Raw genomic sequence first — 6017 nt, forward strand, 5'->3', positions numbered from 1 at the left:
AATACATCCGCAGACACGCAAGAAAATTATAAACTTTCATCATCCGCCGACACGCAAGAATATACATTATTGTACACTCACATACATACTTAGTATAGAAGTATACCGTGGGTTTCGACGATAAGGTAAAGAAAAGAAACTATTTGCCAGTCGAGTAGCATATGAACGAAGAAACATGTTCCCGTTGTCGGAAAAACATAAATATAATGAGGACCTTTGATTTTCATCGTTGACAAACAAAATTCGCCGAATATCTTAAGTTGGTAACAGTATTTTCGTTTCTGAATGAGAATTTGGGAAAATTGTGACTCAATGCTCTTGTGTGCCTGTGTGATGGTTTACACAAAAAGATCTAAAAGAGTATGTCTTATTACGAAAAAGACTTCTTTTAGTTACCTTTTAGTCTTTCCTCAATATTTCACCCGAACTTTAGGGCTGGCTGGGAAGTCACTACACGGCCGTTAATCAAGGGCGCCGCCTCTTTTAGATGCATTAATAATTGAGCCAATGCTACTAAACTTCCGAGGTGGCGCTAAGGACCGGATGTTTTGAAATTTCACGGATAATGTTACAGGGTGAGTAGGTTTTATGTGTGGGGGTGGGGGTGGGGGGGGGGGGGGGGGGGGTCAACATATTTCGCATTATTAACCAGAAATTTCTTTAAAAAAAAAGATATACGGCGTTAATTGTGGTAGAAGTTGGTGAAAGGTAAAGAGTTCAATGAATGAGATCAAACGTTCTAGCGCTGGCAATTCTCTGAAAATAAAAGGTGCACGCACAAAATGTATTGATGTTCGAGTATTTAGTGTAAAACTGTTCTATCTATCAAGCCTTTTCATTAGAGATAAGAATTGTTTCATGCTGAACACGCAGTAAAACAGTGTTACAAAGACGCGTTCATGTTTCCAATGTTCTGGTGGTATGCTCAACTATGCCAATGGAATAAATGAAGTGTATTCATTCGTGTCTAGCCGCGGGAAATTTTATTTGAATTTTATTGGACACTTACAAAGGTCAGGTAAGGTGAAAAGCTGGCTTATACAGCTATGCCGGAAAAAAATCGGCAAATGTAGTGCAATTCAGAGAAGATTTAATGCATCAACACTTACAGAAACATACAATTGAAGCCCATTTGGAAACGTGAGGACCTTTATAGTTGTGGGATGGTAGAGTTTGTAAAAGCAAATCGATGTAACGGTATTTTGCCTGTGTGAGGAGCACATTCCCAGCCAATTAAATCGCTAAATACATAAATCGATGGATGTGAACATGCATGCACAAAAACATCGGCTTATAGCCAATCTTATAGATTATTTTTATTTTTCAAAACGAGATGGAGCCAATGCCTAGGAAGTGGCAAAGTGGCGCCAATGCACATTTATAGCTACTTAAAAGTGACTAATTTTATTTATGGTTTCTATGTATTATGTTTACAGAACTTATATTTTACATTTTTAATTGACTAATTCAACACACATTGGAACGTTTGTCTTAGTGAGATAAGAACATTTAACTTGTAAATAAAAATCGTTAAAGGAAAAAGACCGAGCTATCTACATTTTTTGGAGTTGATAATGGGTAAAACAACATATATAAGCATATATAAATTCGTTGATATTGGCCGTTTAGTAAATTATGCATTTGGATTAAGGGGCACAAATCATCGTTTCAAGCAGAAGTATCGTCTTATATTTATTTCGTGAATTAGCATTTATTTTATGCAATTATTTCATACAACAAAATGTTGAAGATTAAATATTTTTAGAATGTTGAGAATTAAATTATTGGTTTTCTTGAATAGTACATACTTTTGGTATATATCGTACAACCTGTTTTATTCGGGTTGCAAACTTATTAATTGAGTTGATAAATTATGTGTTTAAAAATATGTACATCTTTTTTCAATATGTTTATGTTCTAAAAGGAGTTGGGCCTACGAATGTACGTTGAAAAAAAAGTAAATACAAAAAATAACATCACCTATCAAATGTACATCATATGATGATGTCAGTGCCATACGACTGTGAATTCATACATCGTGCATTGGCGCCACCTCCTATCATTAGCCTCATCTCATAAGCATTGGCTTCATCTCTTTAAAAAAATCTATGAAAAACCAATGTTTTGTGCATGCAGCAGCTAGTGTATGTTGTAATCCATAGTCAAATGTCGTTAGCGGTTAAATTTGATCGTAACACCGGCAAAAATCATCGAATTGCTTTTAAAAACTCCATTTGCCATTATGCCACAACTTATAAAGTTTCTCATGTTTGTGAATGTATGTTTCTGTACATTAATTTTGTGGATGAATTTATCTTCGCTGAATTGCACAAGCTTGGCAATTCATGCATTTTTAGTGCTTGCCTATTAAATATTTGGCAATTTAAGCAAATAAATTTCATGCACTGCCAAGTAAAAAACATCGTATCTTGTTGAGACCTCAAACATATTTTTTATTTTACAGCAGATTATAATTTTTGTAAGACTTGTGCCAGACTCGCAATTGGTAATTTATGTGTAGAACACACTGTGCACAATAAAAACAAATCGATATCACGTTATAACAAACACAAAACACTTACAATAAAGATGACGAAAATATATTACGTACATAGTATAAAAAATACAAACTGGTGTAATCGAAAAATATTTGAAAGATTTGCGAAGAAAATGAAGGTTCAATTCTTTGTGAGTGATAACATATGTGTATGCTCGGATAATTTGATTGCTACAGCATGTGAAAAACCATTCGTTTTTAAATAACAAAACGAAAAAAGTATACCTTTCTAAATTATATTTTCATTGCGGGCTTGCGCGTAAGTAATAAAATGCGTAACGCAGAATGATCCATCGGAGAGAAAAAAAGGTACACGAGGGAAGTTAAGTGAAACATCAAACTCGTCAAAATACTGTGAGACAAACATATCATAATAAGCAATGATTAGGACGTTTAATATTATCCACAAAAAAATGAGTATTTTTTTCTTACATAAAGCAGGCTTTTTAATAACTCTTAGTTACGCATGCAGTTTATAGCTTATATATGAGTTTATAGCTTTTCTATAAAGGCCTGCATTTAGTTTTATAATAGCAATTTTCAATCATTCGGAAAAAGAAATATATGTTTGTAATTTATCAAGATTGCAAAAAGTTAATATAATTAAAATATGTAGGGGCCTTTTCACGTTTTGGAAAATTTACAAAATAAAAAACATCTTTCATATTCGCAATTTTTCGTCGCAGTTGTGATATTTGTGAGGAAACAAATACTGAACATTAACCATGCTCTAAAATATCTATTATATGCATCTTATGACGATTTAAAACCTGAAAATTATAAAGCGTTGAAAGGCGTAACGATTGAATAGTTTGGAGAGTTTTCTTGTTTTCGTTATATCTTGTGATACTACGAGGATTTATTATTTTAAGTTAAAAATACATCATTAAAGTAACAGCACGGATGGCCGAGTGGGCTCCGATTGGGACCCTATCCCTCCCTCCCCCACCCCCACCCCAAAAAAAGCGACGCCACTCTGTGACACACAAGTTCATTGATCGTTGTTAAAGGATGAAACATATGTCTGAAAACATATCCGCTTGCGTTTTGTCGTATTGATTATACATACATAGTATTTATGATCAATATGAAAGGGGACTTTTTCAAAATCTATTTCCTTGCCAAGATTTATCAAGCAATTTTACAAACATGTATCAACCTTAATAAACACCCCAAGGAACCTTGGGTCATGAGGCGGCGTAGGATTCCGAGGTTGTGAGAGCATTTTTCCATTGTCATTAGTGATAAGTGTATCATGATAAGTGTCAATTGTAATTAATTTATTAATATTCTTGTTGGCGTCGCACTGAAGTGCGGCGACTCGTATGTTATACGTTTTTTTCGCTTATGGGAGGAGAAGTTATATTACGGATCAATGTATATTTTTTGTTGCCAGAATATCTTGCATAGTGGTGATTTTTTGTGTAAAGTAGTGTAAATAAGTACTGCATTTGTGCCTATTACATTTACTACAACATTTATTGCCAATAATGCAAAGCTAATTCTTTTAATTAATAACTGATCACAGCGACTGGGCAATAATAAAAGATCACAGGGACTGGGCAAATACGCGAACCGGTGAAACTTTCTGGTTTTGTATAAAAACAAAACATAATCAAAATATATTCATTTTGTGTTTTTTCTAACAATAGCGCAGACTTTTGCTGTTCGAGTTTTGGTTAACGCGAATTTTCTTCAATTTTACATGACGACAGCGATTACACGGTTTATTGCTTTATTGATAACCGTTATACTACAGTCACTTACTAATATCTTAGTTAGAAGGTGATTTTTCAAGCGGTTCCGTAGTGAAGTAGTTACACGCTCGCTTCACATGTGAGAGGTCCAAGGTTCGAGCCCCAGTAGAATCAAATTATTTTATTTGTGTTCTATGTATACTTTTTGTTTTGATGTAGACATTTAAGTTTAAATAAATATGCTGTTTTATTTTAACATTTTTTGTTTGTATTATGCCCATGAAATATATGTGTGAGAGGGTGGGGGGTGGGGGTGGGGGGGGGGGGTCGTAAGCACATTAAAACTTTTACAGTGTTTTCATATCAATGAGTACTCAACCCCTATCGTAAATGAGCAACGTAAGAATAAGTTCAGAATCATCTCCCCTTGAAGCTGAGAAAAATATGAAATTACGCTTACAAGATGAAGCAGATTTTTAAAACCTACACAGTTCTGTTCCATTAATGAAAACTGCACACGGATGCCAGTAAAAAAAGGAAACCAATGTAAATAAAATGAAATATGAAATATTTGGGGGTTACAACACAAAATCATAGATAATGGTTATTTGGGTGTTATAACACAACATCATAGACAATGGTTATTTGGGGGTTATAACACAAAATCATAGATAATGGTTACCAGTATCTTTTCCTATTTTGTTTAAAATAATCGGCCAATATATAAATATTTACAGTAGAAAAAAATCGTTCCATGTAACTTCATTGAGTGCCTTTTACACTGAAATTCCCGACGCCCTTTGATGCTTTGCATCAATACTTATCTTGTTAAATACATTGGAATACCGGAAATAATTTGACGCCAAGATAGTTTAACTTTGGATATAAGACTAAAGTCTTATAAGTTATTTTAAAATATGATCATTAAAAAAAACATTTGCTGCATAAACACTCAAGTGCTTGGAGTTTTATGTTTGAAATATGAAACTATATTTACATGGCAGTATGTATTCATATTCGTTCGTTACGGTAATCACATGCGACGGTATTGGCGGAACGTATTTTGTTTAAGGCGACAAAATGCGAAATCGCCCTCCGAGAACGTTACATTTACACTGTTGATATAATGCATAAATTTATTATATCGCTTTTATAGTTATGCGCGATAATGAATATGTCGTATCAATTAAATTATGCACCGTTCGTTTTTAAATAAATACTCTTCATTCCTCTCTAAATATTACGTATCGCAGTCTTATTAACTACAACAATTTAAGAATTAAAATTACATAAACATTCATGTGTTATTATTATCTCCGCGAAACTATTTATGAAATTAAACATTATGACATGTTGACAGTCTGTTTGTCTTTCAACTATTTAAAAAAAAATAACTGCATGGTATGTTTACATAATATTTAATCGCTTGGAGAAATCATCTTTGAACTACAAATATTTATGTATGATACATTCAAACATTTGGTTATTTGTCAGATACCGGTAGTTATTGGTTGGTATAATTAAAAAAAACAACATAATAAATCAAAGCGCTGAAGGCACTGTAGGTGTTCGCTGTTGTAAAATGTCGTCCTTGATTAGCTTGTGCGCATTGCACAGGCTAATCAGTATCCACAGGCTAATCTTATTTGACATGCATAAAGCCCCGTTTTCCCTGAAAGCAGCCAATATGTACAGATTTCAATGATAAACACCAGACTGTCCAATCTCGTTTTACAAGCTGTTAAACACTATAAGTCATATAA

The sequence above is a fragment of the Dreissena polymorpha genome, chromosome 4, assembly GCF_020536995.1.
Source record: "Dreissena polymorpha isolate Duluth1 chromosome 4, UMN_Dpol_1.0, whole genome shotgun sequence".
Classification (NCBI taxonomy): domain Eukaryota; kingdom Metazoa; phylum Mollusca; class Bivalvia; order Myida; family Dreissenidae; genus Dreissena; species Dreissena polymorpha.